The 27,462-nt window shown below is 37.6% G+C and overlaps 1 protein-coding gene across 1 annotated transcript in view; it reads left to right on the top strand.

The window, feature by feature from the left end:
• Nucleotides 1-27,462, top strand: part of LOC122801535 (interleukin-1 receptor type 2-like) — a 311,639-nt gene that overhangs the window by 18,011 nt on the left and 266,166 nt on the right. The gene's annotated exons all lie outside the window — the stretch shown is intronic.

Below are 27,462 nucleotides of genomic sequence, written 5' to 3'. Positions count from 1 at the left end.
GTGATGTATACCTTAAACATCTGAATATAGAATTTCCAGCTTTCTTACAATTTACCATGACTCTTCAGTGAGCTAGGTGCTGGAGTGAAGATATTCTTGGCCAGAATGAAGGGATGTTGAACTGGTCGATGGTACATCTGCTGTACCTGTAAGTGATTGAAGCTGTTCTCTGTGTGACTGATGAATGTAGTATAATAGCCCAGTGCTCTGCATCTTTACCTACTCATATCATGAAGCTTGTTAACATTGGGGTGGACAACCCAATAATTCAGATTTAAAAACAAAAATATACTGGGATACCTAAAATGTATAAATCTTTAAAGATGTCTGTGAATTTTATGTATTTGCTTGTTACCATTGCAAGTGAAGTGGTTAAAAGGCCATTTTCAGCTTTGACCTTTGCCAAAGGCATACTCTCATTTATAACGAAAATGTATGGGAGACCGTTCTGGCAGTGCAATAAAAGCTAAATAAAAAATCAAATCAGGTCTGGTTTCCTCAATGTACGAAATACCAGCACCAAAATATAGAGCCACAGTCCATGGAACATACGATAGCACAGTTCATAAATTAGGTCAGTATTCACTTCACCATAAATAATAGAAACGGAATGGTCAAGATATTTTAATAACATAAAAATGGCAAGCGCTTTCACTTTTTAGGCTTCCTCAGGCCAAACACAGTAAGAAGCATTTAACACACACACACACACACACACACACACACACACACACACACACATATATATATATATATATATATATATATATATATATATATATACTTTCTATAGCTTAATGACATCACTTCCTTAGATTTTATATGTGTACTTCTATGATCATTATATTAAATTACTGTGTATAGTTTTTGTGCTGAATAGCTAATTTCTGATGCACGGATTTTTATAATTTAATGTATGATATGTCACTTAGTTTCTGTGCTGAATAGCCTACCATTGATGCACAGATTTTTATATTATAATATAATTTAATGTATGATATGTTTTTTAGTGTTTTACATATATATATTAGTATTCTATATTTGTTTGTTCTTAGGGATTGATTGTTTGTTTAATTGATTGAGAGGAAGTGATGCCATTAAGCTGTAGAGAGTATATATAAATGTTAAATGCTTCTTACTGTGTTTGGCCTGAGGAAGCCTAAAAGGTGAAAGTGCTTGCCATTTTTATGTTATTAAAATATCTTGACCATTCCGTTTGGATTATTTATGGTGAAGTGAATACTGACCTAATTTATGAACTGTGCTATCGTATGTTCCATGGACTGTGGCTCTATATTTTGGTGCTGGTATTTCGTACATTGAGGAAACCAGACCCGATTTGATTTTTTATTTAGCTTTTATTGCACTGCCAGAACGGTCTCCCATACATTTTCGTTATTTACTTTTCGTTGTTATTGGAGACCGCAATACAGAGCAGCTATTTTTTTCCTGATTTTACTTATACTCTCATTTATGTTTACAACATATCTAAGAAAGGCTGCAATGACTTAATTCCATTAAAAATTCTGTTTAGAAAACAGTGAAGTAAGATGCCTGATTTTAAATGTACAAAAATTCCAAAGTAAACAGTGAAGTAAACTAAGGCAGGCAAGTCAAGATAGAAAGGTTTATTGTTACTTATGATACTTAAAAAGAAATCATTCTCGTGAGCCTTATTGCATAGTGTCTCCTCATTATATAAGCATAATAATGTTACTGTACAGTAAGAATGACTGGAGTGAGGACATGAGTATGAATCCTACCAGCATTCCTGAAGGAAGTACAAATCATATGGGTAGAAAGGAAGGTAAGAAGTTTGTTCTTAAAGGGAATAGCCTCTGGAATGGTTTTTAAATCACTGCATAAGCAATTCCAGTTGTCAGGAGGTAAATTTTGAAAATGTTGTGTCACTTGTACAAATAGAAGATTTAGGCCTGCAAAAGGTGACTGCCCCACCATTGTGTGATTAATGAGAAACTTAAGAGAATGTAGGCATTTTAGAGCTAACTTCCAGATCTGTAACATATTTACATGACTAAATGATGCAGTCTAGTTGGACACATAAATTATCAAACAATATTTAGTGGTCTGGAGCATGTTACAAGTGACCCATCAAGTTAAAATATAAAATGGGTGCTGTAGGAACAGCCTGCACATTTGTGACATCTCAGAGAAAGCTATGATCTAAGGACATGTATGGAATTTTCTAAAAATTGTTCAGCAAACTACTGCATTTTTCCAACTTAAAGGCTTGTAATGCAGAAAGGACTCTCAGTTTTATAGCCTCCAAATGGATCAAGAAATTAGAGTCCATTTTATAGTGATTTCTACAGAAGATCTGGACAAATGAAACTTGTTGACAAAGCATTGGGCAAAAAGTGTTTGAGGTACACCTCCAAATATAATACCTTTCTGAAGTATAATCTTTTATTGCAATTGCTAGTTTGTCAGATACCTCCAGTTCTATTGAAAAAATACTAAACCTAAAAGCATAATTATTGGTGACACTGCCTATATTTATGAATCTGCAAGTAAACAGTGACTGAGATGCAAAATAAAGTTAGTCTTCAGAAGACAGATGCTATGGCATTCAACCCTATCATTTGGGTCAGACTTATGCACAGGTGAACTAGGCAACCACCTAGACCACAGGGCCGCCATGCTTGTACGGGTGCTTTTTCCTCTTTAATATCTTTATTTTTTACAGGAATGTTTCTTTACTTTAAAAAATAAATCAATAAAGCAGCCCTACAGGAAACAATTAAAATGCATCTGTGGCTCAGAGAGTGCTCCAGTGGGGCAGTACACCAGTTAACTACTTGATGTTACCTTAAATGTTGTCAAGTCATCAGAGTATAGACCATACAATCTTCAATGTAAGCATGAAGGTGCCTGAATAAGTTTTTTTATTACTGTTTGAACACTGAGTGACAGAGACAGGACATTCTGAAGAAGAATATAATGTGGTTCTGGTGAGATAAATGTTATTATTAATTTTACAATAATGCTGGCAAACTGATCAACCAGTTATGTTATTCAAAACTTATTTTGTGTAGACAGTTGAGATGAAAGGAATGGTGTGGTGAGCAAAGTGTAGTTACTGTACAATGATCCTGGTATGATCAACCATATATTTTTTAATATTCTTCTGGCTTTCAGATTTGTTTGGTGCAACTTAGAATGGAATATTTTAAAGTGTGCCAAATTGTTTGTGTATATTGTGGAGGCAGACCTCTTAATCTCTAAGCAAGAAATCTGGACAAAGTCAAAAATAATGAGGGGCAGGGAAACAAAGGCCCACAAATATGGACAGATTTTAAATATTGTTCTTTATAAACTTAGAAAATTGCTGGGTTAACATGATTTGTGTTTGCATATGTTTTCTGATGGATATGAAGTCTGAAACTCAAACGGATGTCATTTAGCGACTTCAGTCCTCAGTGATTTGCCATAAAACCACAAATTTTATGAGGAACAGACTAGAAACATTTGGCAAAAATCTGAATATTCTGCAAAAATCTGGACAGATGTGTGGTGGTGAAATAATACTACATAGCCATCACAAGATGATAGGAGGTTACTAGGTTAACAGCACTAGACCCTTTTTAAGCTTAGCCATTCATGCCCAGTTTTCACAATTATCGATGCTCATGGGGTAGAATGGCTTTGATATATGCCTGTGCTTTAGAGTAACTGCCCCTGTCCATAAGGGCCATAGGTGACAAGCCAGGAGTGAATTTCCTTTTCCCATCTATTGGTCCAAATTGTGTTTTAATAGGCTTTGGGAAGAGTTCTGTTTCACATGAATGGCGAGTCTGTTCCAGAGACACATATCTGTCCCTCCAACATGTTTTGTTTGTGTAACAGATGAGGTTTAGATCCTTAGATCTGGTAATTTTAGAGCTGTTTGTTTTGCAAATGTGTAGCAGATCCATCAGGGATGGACTGGAGAATACCTTGTAGGTTAGGCAGAGATCACCCATCACTAGTTTGTATGAGACCGAGTACAGGGACAGGGCTTTGAGGTGATCCACATAGGGCATATTGTTTACACATTGTATTATTTTAGCGAGGAACCTCTGTGGCTGCTCCAGCTGTTGGAAATGTCTGGCCAGGTATATGCTGAAGGGTGCATTGTACTAAATTATTGGTCTAATGAGGGACTCTGATTTCCTTAGATCTGGATGCCTTTCACTGCCATGGACACATGTTCATCAAAGTTCAGTTTACTGTCAACCTGAGTTCCTAAGTCTGTTACCAATGGGTGTACTCTTAGAAGAGTGTTATCAATGTTGTAATTTGGATGGGTGGTTGTCTTCCCAGAGTGTATAATTATGACTTTTTTGCATTGAGTTTAGGCCATGGTTCTGGCACCAGTTATTTGTCTATGCCAGACCCTTCTGGAGGATATCTACATCTCTGGGGAATTCATTGATTGTATCCAGCTTGCAGTTGTCAGCAAATTTGATCAACCAAAGGCCCTCAACATTTGCCTTGACTTCACAGAAGTATATTCTAAACAGCAGAGGCCCTAGTACTGAACTCTGTGAGACATAGAGTCATAGGTTCATAGGTAGGTACTAGGCTATCAGCCCAAGGGACTATGTAAGCCTAGCCACAATGTTCCCTGGCTTTTGCCACCCAAGAAGGTTATTTTCCTGTGCCCCTGTTGAGCAGGGCCACGGAAGTGATAAGTGATCCCCGAGGTGAATTTCCTATTTCCCATCCACTCATTGAGATTTTTCTTGAAGAGTGCTAGTGAGGAACTCTGCTTGACATAGATAGGTAGCTTGTTCCAAAGTATGGGAAGTCTCTGAGACAGGAATCTAGCCCTTCAGCATGTTCTGTTTATTGTGGTGACAAGGTTTAGGTCTTTAAAGTGTGTAGCTTGGAGGGATTGGGATTTCATTAGGTGTAGCATGTCCAACAGCTCTGGGTTATACATAGCTTTATATATTAGGCAGAGATCACCTCGGAGTAGGCGATATGCTACAGAGTAAAGCTGGAGTTTTTTGAGATGGTCAGGGTAGGGCTTATGTTTGAGTCCCATAATCCTCTTTGTGAGGTATTTTTGTGGCCTTTCCAGCTGTTACAGATATCTTGTGAGGTACATTCCAATAGGGGCATTATACTCAATAATAGGGTCTAATGAGAGCTGAGTAGAGGGGAGCAATGACCTCTTTTTTCCTGGATGAGAACCCTTTCATGATGAGGTGTGCCACATAGAAGGATTTCCTGACTAGTGTGGCAATGTGATTATCAAAGGAGAGACTACTGTCCACCTAAGTCCCAAGGTCTCTTATCACACCTTCAGCATTAAGTGGAGTGCTGCCTATGTGGTAGTTCATGGGTACAGAGTTTTTACCAAAGGGGGTGACAATGCACTTTTTGGCAATGAGCTTGAGGCCATGGCTTTGACACCAGGCATCAGTTTCAGTGAAGCCCTTCTGTAGGATGTCTGCATCATTTGGGGACTCGACTATGGCACCTAATTTGCAGTCATCTGAGAACTTTGTCAGCCAGAGGCCCTCTGTGTTAGCCCATACTTCAGAGAAGTAGATCCAAAACAGGAGAGGACCCAAGACTGAACTCTGTGGTACTCCACTTGTCACAGGTTTGAAGTCAGATTTGGAGTCTGCAACTTGTACAGTGTGGGTTCTGTCAGTGAGCCAGTTAACAACCCATCTTTTGTAACATATGGATTTATGCCCAGTTTAGTGAGTTTATCTATGATTCCAGAATGGTGGATGGTGTTGAACGCCTTGGTGAGGTCAAGATAGGCTGTGTGAACTGCCTTACCATTGTCTACGGCTTTGGTGACTGTTTCAAAGAAGTCGATCAGCTTCAGGAGACATGATCTTCCCTTCACAAACCCAAACTGGGTGGGGTCCAGAGTTTGGAGGTTACCAATGTCTTTGTTTATGAGTTCCAGAATGTTATGTTCCATGGCCTTGCAAACCAGGCTTGTCAGGCTGATAGGGCGATAGTTCCTGGGGTCCGTGGTGGCTCCCTCATTGTGGAGTGGTATAACTGTTGCTGTGCACCATTCAGTGGGTACAAAGCCTGTTGTGAGGCTATGATTGAACATGGTGCATAGGTGGGGGGCCAGTTCATTCTGAAGTTCATGTAGAATGCAGCCTGGGATGTTGTCTGGTCCCATGGATACTGTGTTCTTGGCTTTGGTGAGTGCAGTTTTTTCCTGCTCTGTTGTGATTTCAGAGGCACTGCATTCTTCTGGTATGGATATGGTCCCTTTAGGGGGTGAGGGGGGTAAAGTTAGCACTGAACCTATCAGCCAGGATGTTGGCGATATCAGTTGGTTCCATTATTTTCATGCCATTGCGCTGTAACTCAGAGCAGATCTGGGTGTTGCCATTGAGATTCTTGACATAGCTATAGAATGCTTTGTGGTTGTCCTTAGAGTCAGTGGCAATCATGTTTTCATAGCTGGCTTTGGAGGATTTTATGAGGGATCTCAGTTTTTTTCTCAGCTTTTTACTGAGGCTGACCAGGGAGCTCTTCCACTCATGGGATTTTGCTCTCTTTTGCAACAATTTCTTCCTTCTGTTGTAGAGTTTGTTTATAGCAGAGGACCACCAGGTTGGCTTCCTTTTTTTGGAGGATAGTGTCTTGGTTCTGTTGGGGATAGCACAATCCCTGCACTCATGTAAGTGCTTATAGAGTGCATTTGTATAAGATTCAGCAGTTGTAACTGTATTGTCCATCCACATGGGTGTCTTGAAGTTGGACACCTCTGTCTTAAGAAGCATGAATTTGGCTTTGGAAATTTTTTTTACAGTGGTTTCCTTAATGGGAGGTGGGGGCGGGATGTGGATATCTATGGTGATTAGCTTATAGTCAGATCTGACCAGCGAGGAGTTGACTTCAGGTGTGGAACACCGGTCACTCATGTTGGTAATGACTAGGTCTAGGATATTATTGCCCCTGGTGGGAGTGTGGATAACTTGATCCAGGGCACTGGAATTTATGAATTATAGGAAGTGTTGAGTGAAGGAGATGGTACACGAGTAGTTTTTCCAGTTAATGGTGGGGTAGTTGAAATTGCCTAGTATTAGGGTGTTTGGTTGAACCATAATATTTTCTAGTATATCAAGAAAAGAGGAGTGGGAATCATTGGGCATAGTTTCAGCTACAATATCGCTTGCAGTTTTGCCCAGAGTTAGTTGCACTTGGATAATTTCAAATGCATTATGTTGGGCAACTAGCCTGGAGGTGTGGTTATCCTTAATGAATATGGACACACCTCCGCCCTTGGTGTTCCGGTCCTGGTTAGATGGCCGAAAGGTATGGTATGAGTTATATCCTGGTAATGCAGGGGTGCTCTCTGGAGGCCTGAACCAGGTTTCAGTCACTGCACAGATATCAATGCTCTCCATTTTAAGGAGTGCCTTGAGTGAGTGCATTTTGAGGTTTAGACTTCTAGCATTGAGTAGCATTACCTTCAGTTTTTGCTTGCCTGTATCTGTCACAGTGGTGGGTTTGTCATTTGAACCTTGTCTAAAAAAGGCACTATAGGGGTGGCAAGCGCCTTAGCCAGTATCAGGAATCTCAGGGGCAACAGGTGCAGGCCATCTTTGGCAAAGCATCGTGGTCTGTCGACCATGTCATCCCAGGCAGACAGATACTGGATCCCCTTAGAATGACACCAGAAGCTTAGCCAATTTTTGAAGTCAATTATTTTGTCCTTGTACTTCAATGTCCTTCTGGGTGAAGGTAGGATGCTACTGAGGGCTAGGGTCATACCTGCCTGGATTACAAGATCAGAGAGCTCCTCTATGTCTCTTTTCATGTAGTCCAGGGAGGTATATCTCAGGTCGTTCACACCAACATGGACAATGACTGAGTCATATTTGTACTTGTTGTGGAGTGACCTCAGTGCGTGGGTTATGTGGCAGATCCTGGCACTCAATAGGCAGCTAACAGTAACCTTCTCCTTGTCTATTCTGGTGAGTGGAACATCAGTGTGCCTGACTATAGAGTCATCTATGACTAATGTGTTAGGTACGTTGTTTTGCCTTATGGGCTGTGGTTGAGTGGCACACTGAGTCAGTGTGTTATGTGTGTTTTGGGTTGTGATGAGGGGTGGAGGTTGCTTGCGTTTCTGTTTTGGAGTTCTCTGTTGCTTGGCCAGATTCTTATTGAGAACCTCATGAATGTTTTTGTGTATCTATGTGTGGGTTTTGGTGGTGTAGGTATAGTGGGACTATGAGATGAGTGTGGTGTGGAGCAAGTGTTTACCTTCTCCTCCTGACTGATAAGTTCAGTCTTGGGTTGAGAGAGCTTTGCCTCCAGTTGGGCTGGATAAATGCATCTCTCACAGGTTGTAGTGTTGGGTGGTAGGAGGAGAAGGTTGTTGGTGTACATGAGACAATTGCTACATTGCCCCAAGATGCCCAGATTCATCAGGTAGACATGAGAGAACACTGGGAACTGTCCCTTGGACATGCCTGGGTAATCACTATTTCCTGTAGAAAAGTGAGGAAAGTAAGTACTAGAGCTGTTTCCTCGAAGTAACTTGAGGAAGATAAGTAGAATAACTGTTAACCACTAGATAATGGGAAAGGTTGTGTGTTTCAGTCATTTGTAGCTTATTTAGTGCTTACAACAGTTCTGAACCAATGCTGAGCATGGAAAAGCAGATTCAAGTGCTAAGATTAAGAAACTGGTTAGTTCTAAGGGAAAAACTGAAGAGCAGACTTTATGGTGCTGGGAATAGTTTAAACCTAGCTAACCAGTGCTTTGCGATGCGCAAACTTGTGCAAACCCACGCAAACACAGGTTTTTAACTCAGAAACTTGAAAGGGATAAAAATTATCCCAAAACAGCCAATAAGGTAAATTTCAGAGCTATAAACCACTTCTCTTGTGACAGATAGGTTGCTCTAATGCTTGCTGCTCTCACTGATAAGCAGAAAGACTGCCACAAAAAGGTCTTGATCACTCAGCAAGACAGACTAAAGTCCCAAATTCAGCAGATCTGGGATCCGGACTCTTCTAGCATAGGGAAGGGCAGGAAATGAGCAGTACAGATAGTGGGGTTTTTTTCTTTAAGAAATTAGGCAGTAAAAAGTAATTTAAAACAGTGGAAATGCACAGAAAAGGCTGTCACACTTGAGTGTGACAACTACAGTACTAAATCCAGTTTCAATTTTAACTTTTAAACAGATAAATCAAGTGCACACACAGTAAAATGATTTAACAGTACAGTACAGCAAAACCACAGTAAAAACAGCTTTTTAAAAGTGCGATTAGTTAAAACAGTTAATAGAAAGCCAAAAGGGTGCTTAGATCAGCAAACAAGTTTCTCCTTCTCATTTCTGGTGCTGTAGTAGTCTGCAGGATGCCCAAACAGGATCCTCCAAGCTAAAATAAGTGCAAACCCATGCAAAACAAGTGTTTTAGACTCAGAAACGTGAAAATGATAGAAATTAGCCCAAAACAGTCAGTAAGGTAAATTTCAGAGCTGGAATCCACTCCTCTTGTGACAGATAGGCTGCTCTAATGCTTACCACTCTCACTGATAAGCAGAAAGACATCCCACTACCACAACAAGGTCTGGACCACTCAGAAACACAGACTAAAATCCTGAAACCAGCAGATCTGGGATCAGGACTATTCTAGTAACAGACCTCTTTTTAAGTGTGGGTTTCCCTACCCTAAATTCATGTGTGCTATCTGTGAGCCATTTGACTGTCCATCAGGTGACATAAGGATTTACGCCTAAATCTGTGAGTTTGTCTTAACAGTCAAGTGAGGTATTGTGTCAAATGCCTTAGCCAGGTCAAGGTAGGCAGTAAGTAATGTCTTGCCCTTGTCCATCACTCTAGTGACCTTCTCAAAAAAGTCCAACAAGTTTAGTAGGCATGACCTGCCCTTGATGAAACCAAAATGGGAGGTGCTCAGTATTTTAAGATTTCTTATGTCTTTGTTTATTACGTCTGCGATAATTCTTTCCATGGCTTTGCAAGTAAGACTATTAAAACTTATGAGTCTGTAGTTCCTTGGGTTTGTTGATGATCTGCCTTTGTATAGAGGGATGCCCATTGCAGCCCTCTATTCCGTAGGGGTGAAGCATGTCTGGAGGCTGTAACTGAACAGAGATTCTAATGGGCCTGACAGGTCACATTTCAAGCTATTTAGGAGGCATCCTGGGCTATTATCAAGACCCACTGATGCTGTGTTTTTAGCTCTAGAGAGTGCAGTGAGGACCTGTTCTTTAGTAATATTCGAGGGACAAATGGTAGAGGGTATATCTGGGGGTGGGAACTGGAGATGATGGGGTAAAATTGGAGCTAAATGTATTGACTAGCAAATCCCCCAGTTTTGTATTGGAAGTTCCATTTAGAAAGAACTTAGATATCAGACAAGAAACTTATCAACAAAGACAAAAAATACTTTTATTATAATCCCCCCAAAAACATTAAAATCTGATCCAAAAAAATTCTGGAATACTATAAACCAAATACTACATCCAGGTAACCCAACTTCAGCAAACCCATGTCCTGACAAGTCACTTGAAGAAACTGCCAATACCTTCAACACCTACTTTATCAGATCCATTTCCAAACTATTCAACCCCGACCTCTCAAACAATAACACTTAAAACTTTCCTATACACCCCTCAACCACTTTCTCAGTAAACTTCTTCTATCTCAAACCTGTCTCCACTGACTATATCAGAACTCTATTCTCAAAGATCAAAGCATGCTCCGTATCAGCAGACAATATTCCTTCTTACTTTCTACAGATTGCTCCACACTCCCCTGCTATGCCTGTATCTATACTAATCAATCGCTCCATCTCTGAGTCTAAAGTTCCTTATATCTAGAAACAGTTTTATACTCTTCCTATTAATAAAGGAGGTAACTGCACAGCAATATCTAATTTCAGACTATAGGTATCCTCTCCCCTCTCTCCAAAATCCTTGAGAAATGTATACACAAACAAGTTATGCATTATCTCTTGCAAGAAAAACTTCTCACTTCAACACAGCATGGCTTTCGTCCCAAGCATAATACAACCACAGCTCTACTATCATTTCTCAACACCTTAGCCCTGGCTAAAGATGATCACAAACTCATATCCTATCTATTCTTTGACCTTTCTAAGGCTTTTGACACTGTCTCACAAACTCTGCTACTTAGTAAACTTGTAGACCTAAACTTCTCCCCTGATGCAGTTGCATGGTTCTCTAGGTATCTCTCTGATAGGTTGCAGTCAGTACGATGGGAATCAGAAGTATCTACCCCTCTCTCAGTAAGAAATGGTGTTCCCCAAGGTGCCATTCTTGGATCTCTGCTCTTTAGTATCTTCACCAACTCACTCCTCTTGTCCTCAGTCTAACATTGTCCAATACACAGATGACTCTAACAAATACCAGACATATTTCAACTCAGTAGAGACACGGCTCACTAATAATCAGCTCATCCTCAACCCTAAAAAACAAAATTGCTACTCTTTCTACCTAAATCTGCAAACTACATTAAACTTTCCTTCTCAATAAGGTCCGTAAACAATTCTCCTATAGAAGTCAAAACTAGCACAAAACTCCTTGGCATTACCATTGATGATCAACTAAAATTTGATCTTCACATTAACAATTGTATCAAAAAAAAACACCATAAGCTAGGACTACTGTACAGGAACAATAAATTCCTAACTACTGAAGCTAGGATTTCTCTTACCCATGCCTACCTTCTACAATGCTTAACCTATTGTTTCCAAATACTCACAAATCTGAACTCCTCCCTACTTACCAAATTAGAATCAACCTACCACAAAAATAGCTAGATTTGCAGCTCAACAAACATATAAATCTCACCACTGTCTCTCCCTAAAATACCTGAACTGGCCTGAACTGCCTCACCTGTTCCTACAATCTCAACTCCAAATCATACACTCCATCCTATATCAGCCTGATTTCTGCCCATGTCTATCTTCTCTCATCTCTCACTACTCCCCTAACAGACTTCTCTGAAGCTCAACCCAAGACCTACTAAAAATCCATAAACCCAAATCCAACACAGGGTGCAACTTATATAGCTACCATCCCTCTACTGCATGGAACAAACTCTCAGTAGAAATAAGGTCCCTGACTCATGCCAAACAATTTAAGCTAGCAACCAAAGACCACTTTAAAAAACACTGGTCCTGCCATTGTACTCACCCTCCCTGATTATTACCTACCTTCTAGAGTATAGTCAAGCTAACTTACTAAAACTTCCCATTAACTACTTCATCCTATGCTTCCTATGCAACCTCCAAAGCTTCTTCTATACTATGCTCCCTGAAATTCCTATGTAACCTTTTAAGTTTCTCCTACTCTACATACAAAACCCTACATTTAATCAACTCTCTTTTTTTCTACATTTTTAACATTGTCCTTTTTGTTTATAGTACTGTTTTACCTATCAACAATATACATGTATGTAGCTTACATATTTCAACTACCAAAATTCTCTATTGCTATTTTTATTGAAATATATCTATATTGCTATTTTTATTGCATTGTATATCTTTGGAGCTTTTCTCCCCGGGCCTCTGCTGAAAAAAGGCAATAGCTCAGCTGGACACACCCGGTCAACAAATGTAAAATAAATAAATAAATAAATAAATAAATAAATAAATAAATAAATATTCGTTCAGAATACTGTTGGGTGTTCCCCTTAAGGCTGTGTACATAACTGAAAAAAATATCTTATGGTTATCCTTAGACTGGGAGGCTATTTTTTGCCTCGAAGTTGGCTTTGGTAGACAATGTCAGTCTCTTTAACATTTCCATCATACCTCAGTGGTCACTATATCTTGTGTTGGACTATGGACAGTGTAGTCACTATTTCTTTAACATTCCTCGGGTCACTATAGCTTGTATAGTAGCACTGTACTGTCTCTAGAAGTAACAAGGTGGAAATTATTGAAAGTGAAATTATTACTGCAATCATTTTTTCCTGTTATCTCTACTTTTACTTCCTAACTACTTCCAATTTTCAGACACAAAAGGCATCTGCTTAATTCCCCAGTTTTGTTTTTATTCATCTGTTTAAGTCTTATATGTATGTATGTAAGTAAACTGAAACTTTGGAAGCATCTATGTACATATGTAAATTGAAACTCTGGAAGTTAGCCTGCCTGTACAATTGTTCAATACTGTTACATGTACATGGAGCCCTCAGTCCTCCACTGTAAATGGCTCTTATTTTTGTATGTTTTGTATCTCTGTATGTATGTAAATTGAAACTCTGGTAGTGAGCCTGCTTGTACAATTTAATTTAATTTAATTGTTCAAGATTGTTACGTGTGATGAAAGGAGGTACTGCCAGCACAGCTATCTGGAAATTTGTAAATAATTATATGTCATTTGTGAATATCAAACCAATTTATATGAGATACTTGTGTTTCAAATGTATTAGAACTGTATGTCATGTGTATATCAAACTGTTCTGTACAGATATTTGTGTTGAAAAGGTATTTGTAAAGTGCTGTGTTTAAGAAGTATTCACAGTGTTCCCTACTAGAAGAGAACAGAAATGTACAAGCACTATTATAACTGTTTAAATGTATATATTTTAACAGGAGAAACTGAAATACAGAGGGTTAACCTCAGTCCTGTAAATGTTAGAAAAATATTTGAAATGAAATCACTTTATAGCCTATTCCATAAAAAAGCTATCTCTCAATGTTTCAGTGCAGCTAGAGACACAAAGTCTGTACTAGGATGCTTTCTGTATTGTGTCTGGGGTGAACTAATTGCTAATTTGGAAGCATGAAGGAATGCAATTGTTTTATGTCTTCCAGTATCTGCCAGAGAGCTGAGCAAAAGCCCTTGTATGAGTATTTTTACAGGTAGATATGAAATACTGCCAGCTTCAGCAATGGGGATTTTGCCTGGGAAACAGAAGTCAGATGACGAGAAGTGATGTCATTCTGCAAGCTATCCCAGCAGTAATATTTTAGATATTATTTTGAGAAGTGTCTCAGTGAGACAGGGTATTCTGCATTCTGTCTTGGACCTGACAACAACAACCACTCACCACATCTGCCTTGCTCTATTATTAAGCTTTTAGGATATAGTATAATTCTCTTAGATATAGTCAGAAATATAGCGAAGCTTAGTTTAGATTTTATTTTTCTTTATTTGTGTGAGCCTGTACTGCAATGTTATTTTAATATTTCCTGTGGTTTTGAATTCTGATGTCACTGTGAATATATATATATATATATATATATATATATATATATATATATATATATATATATATATATATATATATATATTTAGTATTGTCTTGTTCTGTTATCATTTATTATTAAATATAATTAAACCTTTCAGTGTAGTTAATCTATGCAGAGATTTAAGTTTTGAGAGTTCTTGCATATTTATTTGGTGACACTGTGCTGGACACACCTAATAGCCTTGCTCTTGGTCAAACTACTATTTGTATTAATATTAATATCACTCAGTATATTGGGTACCCTTGAAAGATCCTTAAGGTAGCTGGCAAGAGTGACTGGTGGCAGTGAAAACTACCTTATAGTCTGGGCAGAAGGGTGCATGGTCAGTTATCCTGTGCCAGCCTTTCCCAGATGTGTGTGTGTGTGTGTGTGTGTGTGTGTCTGTGTGTGTGTGTGTGTAAGTCAAACCTCAAAGAGTGTGTATCTCAGCTACGTGGGCAGGGACATGAAGCACTGGTTGGAGAGAGAGGGTGCTGGAGGTCTTGACTTGGTCACTCAGCTGAGTTCTCAACTCTATAGCTGTGCAGTGGGGAGTCTTATTGGGGATCTGTAGAATGAGGGAGAAACCAGCCTCGGACTGACTGCAGTCTCTGTGTGCTCTTAAGTGAAATTGCACTTGAGGCAGAGAGCTGCATCTGGAAGTACTGTGTGTGTACCTGTTATCCTCTCAGTTAACCTCCCTCACTGTTGCCAGTGGTGAGGACTGAGGCTCCTTGATTACTGGTTGGCAGTGGTGGGTCATCACAACATGTACTTGGAGCTTTTCTCTCCTGGCCTCCACTGAAAATGGGCTCTTATGGCCCAGTGAACTATACAGGTATTCAAATGCCAATAAATAAATAAAATAAAATTTAAAAAGCAAATATGTACTACTGCTTCAAGTATACCCAGCTCAAAGATAGATAGTCTTCTCTTCTTTAATACTATATATTCGGCTGAAATGTGATATCGCAATAAACGCCACTTGTTTTATTTTAAATGCTTTGATGGAATTTGTTAATAGAAGGAGGTGAATACTAGCAAAGTCAAGGAAGGTTGGAGTGGATGAGTTGGACAATTTTTCTGGCTGATAAACTTGTTCGTTTTTGTTGGAATAGTTTGTGCTCCCTCACCATAATAGATCATTTTTGCCTGGAGAAGTGAATACTGTTCGGGTGCTTTTTCTACACATACTATTATGGTATCTCGCTTTTGTGAGGAATACCTAGTATTAAAGAAGAGAAGATTTTTTTGGTGTACCCAGAATTGGAGACATCGCATAGGAGCCTTATTTACTGGAAAGCATTGGCGTTTATACAAGGTACTGAAATAACATTCTAAGCAACAACTTTTTTATTAAGGGACTGTTACTATTTGCAAAATCATCAGTCCTTTCTGCCATTATTGACTGAAGATAGTTGCTTTTTTGCCTAAATACCAGCGAACATTTTCTTGTGTTAAAATAAAATAAAATATTTTCCTCACAATCAAACATCGGCTGCATATACACATGGCTATCTTTTGGGGGAGAGTAAGCATGCTGTTTATATGCATGTGACAGCAAATATGTTTTTTTCTATTTGTTTTTTTTTTCCAGGTATGTCCCAGTCTAACATAAAAAGATACACAGAAGATGGCCGTCTCCTTTGGGTACGGGATGAGGCAGCATAAATATGACAGTAGCATCCTGAAGTATGATTGAGGGCACCCAATTTAACACCATGGGGGATACATAGAAAGCGGATACCTATTTTGAGGTGGGTGGTAAGGAGGGGCAGGTACTATTCCCAGATATGGTACAGGTATCCAGGTCATCATTGTATCAAAAGGCCTGAAAAAATCTCAAAAATACACCTTAGAGCATCTATAACCAAATGGCTACTGGGTGATTAGCAGCCCGCAGCTTAATTTAGTTATTACTGGATAGTCCTGGTTAGTTAGGGTGTGTTGAAAGGTGCAGAAAAAAGAGCAAAGTTGAAGTGTAAGACTGAATTTCTTTCTGTAATTATATTGTTTGTTCAGACAATCATTGGATGAAAAAGTTCATTTAAAAAACACTGAAATGCATCTCAGAGCATCTAGAAACTTCATGGCTCCCAGCCCCCCAGCTTAACAGTTATTTCTACTGCAGATATCACAGTGCAGTCTTGGTTAGTTAAGATGTGCTGGAAGGATGCAGGAAAAAAACAAAGCTAAAGAGTAAGGCTAAATTTCTTTCTTTGATCATGTTTTTTGTTCAGGCAATCATTGGATGAAAAAGGTTGTTAAAAAAATCTAAAATGCACCTCAGAGCATCTAAGGCCCCCAGACTCCCACCTTTAATGCATTTTTTCCTCCGCAGTTATCAGACTGCTTGCTTAGATCATGTTGAATAAATGAGTAGCTTCAGGAAAAAAATAAAGAGCAAGACGAACTGTAAGGAAAAAGGTAATCTGGACAGTGTCTAGGCCAGGATGGGGTTTTGGGGGCGAGGCGTGCCATGGAATCTATTTGCCTAATGCAGCCCTGGTTGGGTGGCAAGCAAATTCTCCTCAAAATAAGGAGGAGACAGTTTAATACTGAATATATTGAACAGTTGCATCAGCCATTCCAAACATGGGATAGTCTTTCAACTGGACTATGAACAAAATGACTGGCTTTGTTTTATTTTGTTACACATGATAAGTCTATCATATGTATTAAGATTCACAGTGACACCACCATGCTAGAAATCTCATGTAGTTTTAAAAGTTAAGCACTAGAGGGAGAATTAAGACTGCATTTCCTTTCTGATGTAATTATCAGGTGAAATCTCTTTGTCAGTTTCCAGCTAATACCCAGCTGTGTGCTACATTGTTGCTAGATTGTGAAAACCTCTTTAGGAAGTGCAGGGTATGTAATCATATTCACCATATTCTCTTAGTAATTTTTATTTTTGTATAACATAAGTGTATTGAGAAAATTGTTTTGGTTGTGTAATGTCATATTTATGACAAATGTTCTTATACATATCGTGGAGATCTACAGGTAAAAGTTTGTAAGATGTTTGCTTTTTAGTATAACTAATGATATAACCCTCACAAGTTATTCTGGCAAATTTAAGAATATTTTAATATACAACAATGTAGCTTGTTTTATCCATGTATGAACTCTTGGCTCTTTTTCCACTGCTTGGCACATTATAGTTTTCTTGCAGCAAACCATAGTGGCACTTACCCGATAAAGCAACTGATTAGATCTAGTGCTGATATCTTTTCTTCAATCTTTTGCAAAAAAGCTGTATTTATAAGCTCATCCCTAAAACCCTAAGAATTTATGTAATAGAATATATTACAATGACTAGTTGCTTACACATATTACTTCAGTATTGTAATGAAAGGTTCATCATTTTGAAAGTTAATCTGGTACAGATTAGGTACAGATTTTTAAATAACATGTTTAGATCTATAGAATGTTCAGCGGCAGACAGGTATGTCTTTAAAAGTCGAAAGCTGATATATTTAAATATACATTATGTTGCATGTCTCGTGTATTCAAATGAGACACTGAGACTGGTTATGCATTCAAGTCATTTACTGTACATAAACACATCAGGAGCTGCAACTGGAACATATACTTTGAACTTCATAAGCTAACTAACTGACTTGTTACTTCAAACACAATCGCAAGTGCATCTCCATTCATGCCTGCACTCGGTCTGGCTAACTATACAAAATGGCACTGATCCTGCATGAGCTCAGTAATATATATGTACGTACTATCTAGCTGCAGTGGCTGACTAGGTACAATATGAACACTTATCTACTCATTCTGTCTATTGCATAGTCACACATGCTGCAAGAAAATAGCCTTGACTGTGCTTTATTAATTTTTATCATATTTTTGGTATGATCACTTTAAATATCCAGGGCTCGACCTCCTGGACAATGGCATATTTTTGAGAGGGTAGGCTAAGGGCCGGAAATACATACTGGAAAGCATGCATAATTAAAAGAAAGGCATTTCCAGGATGATAAGAGCCAAGGAGGGCGTGTTTCTCTCTACACTGCTTCCAAAGTGATGGGCAACTTTTCGGAAGGCTTGGTGATAGTTGCTAGAGCGCGAGAATATATATATATATATATATATATATATATATATATAAATATATAAATATATATATATATATATATATATATATATATATATATGCAAAATGCAATGAAATAAGAAGAGGAGCCCACAAGAAAACGAGAACATCATGCTATGTCAGAGTACTTCATGAATTCACTGAAGGGGAAAAGCAGACCTGAATAAGGTGAGTGGTGGATTACTGCAGGGGTCAGTTGTTGGTATGACACTCTTCAGTGTGTTTGTCTCAGGCATCTCTGATGAAGTTGTGAGGAGGATCTGCCTCTTTTTGGGTACCACAGAGATAAATGATGATGACGGGTGTTGTCTCCAAGTAGGCAGAGAGCTGGCAGGTGAGCTTTAATGCAATTTCCTACTATAGTACTTGGAATACAATAATCCAGATGTGAAGTTTCCGCTGATGAACAATGGCAACAGAGCAGGAGAAATACCTGGGATGTTTGTCATGCCTAGGCTAGAACAGCAACACCAGTCTGAGAGGGTTGTTGCAACAAAAAGCAGAATGCTGTGGTGTATCCTCGTGGGATAGTGTGCTGGCATCTATGTAAGAAGCATCGTACACAAGACAAGCTGCATCAAGGTTTGAAAGGGAGGAAAGTCTGAGTGTTTGTCTGTGAAAGATATATGAGATCAAGTAGATTTTTGAATACCATTATGGACGATTTCCTAAGGTGACTTGTCAGGATAATATTTAGCAGTCAAGTGTCACATAATTCAGTAATGTTTTTCTACAGCTAAACTATGTACTTCACACTAACAGACTAATCCATCCTCATAACTATTTATTCATTCATGAACAGAATACGTACCATTTATTTCTCTGTACATATTTTACAATATCCCAAACGTGTCCTACCTCTAAAAACTGTAACTCACATAAGAGAAACATTTTCACACTGACCATATTTGACAACTCATTTACTTCAAGAACATTCCAAATCCACACCTTTGATTGTGCTGCTTGTAAGCCACTGTGCTTGCAATGTTACCAAAAGTATATCTGAATCATGATCACTTGCTAAACACAGGTTAATTATACATAGTTATTAGAGAAAAAAATATCATCCGTCAGTAAGGGAGGGCATGTAGATAACAGGTAAAGTACATGAAATAAAAGAGTAAGGGGAATTTAAAGTTTTAAGTGATTCTGTATTTGCTGCAGTAAGAAAACATTTTAGCAATGGGAAAATAAACGGTTGTTGAAACTAAATAAATACAGCAAGAACTTTAAATTGAAAATGGTAGATGATTCCATAGGGATGTACTATATGGCTTAAAGTGTTATTACCAGGTCTCAGCAGTTCACATTTGGTAGAAAGAAAGATTCTGTGCAATGTAGCTTTCAGAAAAAAGTCTAACAGGTTAGAGGGTTTTTAAGCTGAGCATACAGTTTGTTATAATGATGACCATGTGTAGGGATCGGCTATGATATGTTTAACCTGTCATCCAGTGTTATCCGTCCACAATTGTGAGGTGCTAAGCTCAGGAAGGTATGTTGAAGACAAGCTGGCAAGGCATTCTGCCCTATAGGAAGATGTAAGTTTGCCTCAAAGACTTTGGTTTGAAATAATGACAAATCGACATAGACAAACAATTATGGTAGATATTCTAATTATAGTTTCAAAAATAAGAGGTTTGCTAAGCACTTAAAATGCATCCTTCTGCTAATTGATTTTGGCAGTCCCGAGTATGATACTGTTTAGGAAATTCATATCTTGGCCAAATGTAGATCCCAGGTACTTATTGTAAGTGACTACATCTGTACCGACATTTTATACACTACGGACAATGGGCAATGATGGGTTGCTATTAGTAACTGTGATGTTGTTAGAGGTTATGGCTTTGGTTTTATCAATATTCATAAATAAATGTTCTTCCTGTAGCCAGTTCTGAATGTAACAAACTTCTGTTTGCTGGAGAATCCTGGCACTGAAAATGAGTAGTGAGTTTCTTGCGTATTGTAGTAAATTAGTGTCACTGCTGCTTCGTGAAGTGTACAAAAGTGTTGAGTGGCAAGGAGCCAAGGAATAAGAACTTCATAGGTGTCCTCTGTTAGTGACAGTTAGGTGGTGAGAATAAGATGAAATGCAGCCCAACATTTAATTTCTTAGTCTTCCATAAGATAATGCAGCAAGCTCTGATATCACACATCTACTCTGCTGTCTGTTCTGGTTTCCTCTTTGTATGTCCTGTTGTGAATGCATCCAGACATGGCACTGTCCTATGCCCTCATCCAGGGTGAAGAGTCTTCTGAAGGATGAACAACCTATCTCCTCAGAGGTGGCCTTACCAAAACCTGTACCTGCTCATGAACCTGCTTCGGTCAGATGATTGCCTGTTATCAGATTGTCAATAACTGGCTATACTGACACATGAAAGTACATTTAATGTGACATTACCTTTCTCTAGGATATCCATGGGATCATCTTGTGTATGCAAGTAACTATTAGAATAAAAAAGAGGAAAAAAAAAAGAAAGCTAGATAGGCCAGCTTAATTTTTAGAGACAATGAAAGGCAAAAAACAGTCTTAGCAAGATGTATATCTGAAAACACATAGAGCTTTGCATTTTTCTATTTAAGATTATTTGTATCTCATACTTAAGTAATTATTTTTGTTTTGGACTAATTCTTTCTGAACATTAGCTTGATGGAAAATATCTAACTTTTATTATAACTTGCTCTTGTTCTATTCACAGGGATGTTTTCTACTTTTGAATGACACTACTATAATATCTCATTTATGTTTATTTCATTAAGGAACAAGAAGCTGGTTTTGTCCATCAATTTTATGAGGCAACAGCTGAACAAAAGGTTTCTTTGTGGACTGGTAGTTCAACATACATTTTAACAAATGACAAGTGATTGACAAAGTAATTGACAGGCAAAACACTTTAGTCTTAGAGGGGCTTTTACTCTTCTAGTCCTCTATACTCACAAAGAACTCTTCTCCTCCAGAGTCACATCACATTGTCCAATATCAGAAGTGAAATTTATGTTATAACAGTTGGTATTGTTGCCACAGAGCAAATAGTTCTCTGGTTTGGTTCCTGCCTGAGGTAATGTCTGGGCTGAGTTTGCTAACTTTCTTATTCTTCCTGTTTCACCATGGGTTTGTACCAGGGGATATACTTTCTTCTCACATTCCAGAGACATATATATATATATATATATATATATATATAAGGTACCTGGCATTGCTCAGAATTATCCCTGATTCTGTGTACAGCATGAGAACCACTGTGACTTGGTATGTAACTTGTAATGGGCTGGCAACATTCTGGTATGGTCTTCTGCTTTATGGCATTTGCTTCCAGGATATATCCTGGTTCTTTAAGACTTTGAACTGAATACAATGTGCATTGAAAGTGGATACATGATGGATAGATGGTCATAGGTGAAGTCATCATGCTTCTGGCAAACAGTGCCTAGATATTGTGTTTGTGAACTATTTTAGATTTAGTTCATGTATACCAAAGTTAAACAGGTCTATATCAGAACATCGAAGTTTTAAAACTTCGAATGTTCTAATATCAACCACTTTTGAGCGAATGCTAAAAATAGCGAAGCTGCAGAACACCGAATTCTTTCCTAGGGAAAGAATTTGGTTGGCCGGTTCTGTGGCTTCGCTATTTTCAGTACTGTGGTGGAAATTTACGGGTCAGGTTCAGGTAAATGTGCGATTGTGTGTTCATTAGGATTAGGGCGCGGGTTAGGTGAGTTAGGGTTAGGGCGTGGGTTAGGTGAGTTAGGGTTAGGGCGCAGGTTAGGTGAGTGCACGATAGTGACAGACCTTAATGTTAGGGTTTGGGTTAAGGTAAGTGGATAGATAGTGTATGTACAGTTTAGTGTAGGGTTAGTTGTAGGATTATAAGTGTATGTGTGTGGATTGATGTTTTTTAGGTGTGCTTGTGTTGTGTGTGTGTGTTTTGGAATAGTGAATTTTTTCCTAAGGAAAAAATTTGCTGTTCTGAATGTTTGATATTATGTGGTTTAGATGTTTTAGGTTCAATGAAATAGCATTCGCTATTTTCATATTTTGATAGCGTGATATAAATGCAGTTAAACAGTTTTATTCATGAATCCAATGTGGTCTGAACTGTATTAATTTTCAGACAACGTAGGGGTGTACATGGCTGTGATACTAACACATGATTATGGATAAATATGAATATTGCAAAATAACCCAGTTTTATAAAAAATCCTAGCTTTAGTTTCACAGACAAACTAATACATAGGATGCATTAAAACAAGTAAAATTGAAGAGTAAAGAAATAATCTTCATTTAGTAAGTAAGAAATCTGCATCACCATTGCCATTTTAACTTGCTCAGACCTATTTGATGAATGCCTGTTTCTAAATAATTTGACCTCTTATATAAATCTCAAAAGTCCTTTAAATAAGCTCCCATAACCATGACCTGCAACAGTTCTATCAATGTTCACATCAGGATGCAAATGCTGTAAGTTAAATGGCTCAACACTCCTGCGGAAGTGAAAGAGACCTACTAAAGTTAAAAATAATAGGATAACTGAAAGCTTCATGTAAAAGTCACAAGTAACTCTACTGTGTGTGAAAAAATAGAGGCTGTAGGCTAATTATAATATTTTACTGTGGATAGAGTTATGACCTCATTATGAGTATCAGGAGGCCTTTTTTGTAAAACAAAACTGTATGCTAGAAGGTTAGTATTTTGATCTTTTTATTGATATTTTAGTTGAGACAATGCAGCAAAATATAGTTAAGTCACTGCAATATTTATTTATTTATTTATTTTATTTTGAATTTGCTAACCGGTGTAGAGCACTGGACCCATTTCAATCTTAGTCCAGGGAAAACACAATAGATACGTGACTATAAGGAGAGAGCATGACAAAATGAAATACATATATTATATACAAAGTGAATATCCTGGTTGACTTAAGGGTATAAAGGCAACAGATAAATGACATTATATATATAGAGTGGCTGAAAAAAGCACAGTATATACATGCATTAAATATAGTGGCATCATAGTTAGGATACTGAAAGAATCACAATCAGAAGCAGAGTCAGAGCAAGGTATAAGACAGAAAAAAGGAATGAAGAAGTTAAGTTAAGTGACCAGAGAGATAGCAATTGCATTTTCCTAGAGTCTTGAAATATTCTTTTATGTTTATACAGGAAGTGGGGTAAGAGGAATGATTTTTAAGAAAAGAAGGGTGAAGAAATTCCCATAGTTTGGGACCAAGGGCTGAGAAATCATGGTCTGTGCAGTGAACCTAGTTTGGGGGGTTTGGAGGAGAAGACATGAGTAGTTAAGTTATCTAAGGATGTATGTTGGTGCATCTCTGAATAGTCTGGAAGCTAGTAGAGGGAAGGTGTCATTCTTGATAAGTTTAAATAGTTGAGATGCAAGTAGAAAGTCAGCACACTGTTTCATAGCCACTTAACTTTTTCATTGGTTTTGCAGCGGTGGTCATCATTTCTTGACGAGAGAGTGATGAGTGTACAAATGCCATTTGAAATGGACTGAATGGTGGATATAATTCTTTTAAAAGCTGCAGCAATTACTGGGAGACAATATTCTAGCTGAGCCAGTAATATACCTATACCTATGGCATTTCTACAGGGCCTGGATAGAAAAGGGGAGATCTTATCAGCCCAAAATAGGAGAAAGTTGATTTTTTGTATATGTAGTGCAGGTGGATTTGGAAATTTACAAAGGGGTCCAACCAAATCCCTCAGTATTTGAATGAAGTTACATTTCAATAGTATTATTAAGATGAGCAAGTATTTTTAGAGGCTTGAAGATAGAAGGAAACTTTCGCCTAGTGCCAAAAAAGCATTGTTTTTATTTTAGAGGAGTTTAGTAGTAATTGTTTATCACAAACTCATTGAGGAAGGGCATGAAAATCAGCCTGAAGTTTGAGTTTAAGAGAAGAGACAGAATGGCTGAAGCAGAACAAGACCATGTCATCAGCATAAAGCAGGTGATGGAAGATGAATGTAATGAATAAAGCTGAAGACAAACACTTCCTTTCCATCCTCATTACTTCAAACAGTAATTCCTTTCAAAATTATTGAAATCAAAACATCCCTGGCTTTTTTGTAAACTACATTTTATTACTAGTCATAAGGTTTGTCCATGTCAATGTGACCACAGTACAATCAATTACACACATAAGATTTTTATGTTATATTCAAAGTTTCATATTTTATACCAGAAACATGAATGCATGAAGTTGCTTTTTTATATTTCTGCAGTGGTGAAATATCTTATAGGGTCACTGATCAATACAGGACAAAAAAATTGATAGCTGCATTTACATTATTGGAGTAACCATCCATTTTTTATTAAAAATAATATACATACATGCATACAAATATTTCACGCATGGGCATTAATGCCCATCTAGCATGCCAATATACCAAAACACTTGTTCCAGGCTGTTCTTAAAACTATCTAAACTACTATTTCCTTTAAAGTAATTTGGTAGTCCGTTCCATGCATCAGCTACTCTGTCAGAGAACCAATTAGTACACGGCTCATTCCTATAGAATCTTCTCCATAGGTTGTCTGATGATTCTCTAGTACTTTTTGATAACCCCAAACATTCCCAGAGGTAGTTGTCCGTAAATGCCCTATACACTTGAATAAGATCTCCTCTTAGATATCCGTAAGAGACACTGTACAAGTTCAGATATTTTAGTCTTTCATAATAACTTAAAATGTTCACATCTATGGATACCCTTTGTATATTTCCACTGTACTCTTTCCAGTTGACTCATGCTTGTTATTTTACAGGGTTTCCATACTGTTATTCCGTACTCAGGTTTGGGTCTAATGTAACTAACAGACAATGACCTCATTATTTTGATTAACTAGACTTTATAAATCATTAACCAATTGGTTGATATGATTAGAAAAACTCATAGCTGAATCTACCCATTTACCCAGGTCCTTAAATTAGTCTACAGTTTCAATCACTGTGTGCTGTATTAAATATTTACCTTTCAATTTATGCCTACCAAATCTCATGTGCTTAGTTTTTGATGTATTTAGCATATTATTCTCATGTGCCCAAATGGTCAATTTAGTCAAGTTATTTTGCAGACATGCCTTATCTGAAACACATATAATCAGTTTACCCAATTTCAGGTCATCTGCATATAGACTGTAGAACACCTCAGATGAAAAGGTTAGCTCTGAAAGATACAATCTAAACAATTAAAGGCCTAGGACAGAGCCCTGTGGGACACCCTGACTGTAATCAAGGATTTTACCATGGAATATATTCCAAGAAGACAGTTTATTAGAGCCTCTAGACTGACTACAGACAATAGTAAGTTTATGGAAGAGATTACATTTATAACCTCTTTATTTATACAAGAGATTATAATAGTTTTTTTTTATTAAAAACAGCAGAAGTCATTTCCAAAAGGAAGGCATTTGAATCTATCTTAGACTTTTTACTAAGGTGAAAGAATTTGATATGGTAAAGCTGTTTACTGTAGATAGGACGACTGTTGACATGTCTGCTGACAGTCATGCTATTCAAAAATGTATCAGTGCTAACTGGAAGATACTGGAAGGAAATACTGATTTGTTTAGAACAATTGTCAAGACCCCTAGATTTGTATACAGAAAAACAATAGCCTAAAGTTTATAGTACAGAGGGATAATACTAAGCTTGTTCCATTACAAACAGATAGAAATAAGGGAACATACAAATGCAGTTTTTGTTCAGTGTGTAGGTTAATTTTAGAGGGACTGTATATCTCATTAGTCCATATTCAACATACTGTTGCCGTCTCTGGGAGATTTACTTGTAAGTCAAACAGATTAGTTGATGTTTGTGTTCAGGCTGTAGCATCTTCTATGTGTGTATGACCACTAGGAGTCTAGAGAAAAGAATAAAAGAACACATGTTCTATCAAGGTGAATGATGAAAAAAATGCTTTGTTTAAATATTCAAAAGTTTGTAAGAATATAAAAAAAAAATATTTTCAATACTAGAACAGGTCCCATTGGATTTGAGGGGTGGCAACTGCAAAAACAAGGTTGAAATGAAAGAAGCCAAATGGTAAATTAAATTAGAGGCTGATAAATACCCTGGTTTAAATGGCATGGTTAATATAAAATATTTTTGAAAGATAGAAAATTAAAAGTTATAAAATGATGCTATTATATTCAATATTTCTTCTAGCAGAATATAATTGTTTAAAATAATTTAAAATTATTATTCATTTATAAAGTTTTTTAATTAAGCATTTTTTAATTGTTTAATTGATTTTTACTTCTTACTGGGTGGTTTTATTTATATAAGTTTGAATTCACTTTGATTAAATGTTTTTGAGGGAGTCATGTGTATGAAAGCTGTTAATAAAGAGTTTTTACACTAATTCTGGAGTGTTCCTGCTGTGTCTTTATATTGGTTTTCCTGCTTTTTTGGTTTAACTTTACCACTAATGGGCTGGTCTTGTTATTTTTAGGTGTTTTAGTGAAATCTACAGTTTCTAATCAGAGTGAATGACTTGGAAATTAGGTCAAATGTTAAAGATGTCAGAAATAGGAAGGTTGATTGCATGTGAGTAAGGTAAATGTGGGTTTGGAATTCTAATGTAAAAACTTTCAGATACACTGAATGTTTGAGCATTTGGGGTAGGTGTGTTTGCTTGAATGTTTGTGGGTTAGAGTTAGAATAAGGGCTAGGGTAAGGGATACATTTTGTGTTGTGCATGTGTGTTGCTGCATGTGATGTTTGATCAAGTGTCTTATGTAGTGCTGCTGTTACAGAAAGAGTTTTTGTAAGATAAGCTACAGGATTAGGGTTAAGGTTAGCACACATTAACAAGGTGGTTTAGGGGTACTGTTATTGTTTGATTGCAAATGACCTTACTTAACAATGACAGTGGTACAACACTTAGCAAACTTGCCTCTGGTGCAGAAGGCTGTGGGTTTTATTCCCAGACAAGGTAGATGAATTGCTGACACTGCAGTATAGCATCATGGGTTGCTACACTCCAGAGTATGATATCTTTCAGAAGATATTTTAAACTGAGGCCCCATTGTCTTCAGTTGGTGGTAGCTCAGGTGGATGTAAAAGATCCAAAAGCACCTATTGAAAAGAGTAGGAGTTC

This window comes from Protopterus annectens, chromosome 5.part0 (assembly GCF_019279795.1).
Source record: "Protopterus annectens isolate FY-2018-M chromosome 5.part0, PAN1.0, whole genome shotgun sequence".
Classification (NCBI taxonomy): domain Eukaryota; kingdom Metazoa; phylum Chordata; order Ceratodontiformes; family Protopteridae; genus Protopterus; species Protopterus annectens.
Note: the sequence above shows the minus strand (reverse complement) of the source record. Positions and strands in the feature narration are given on the sequence as shown.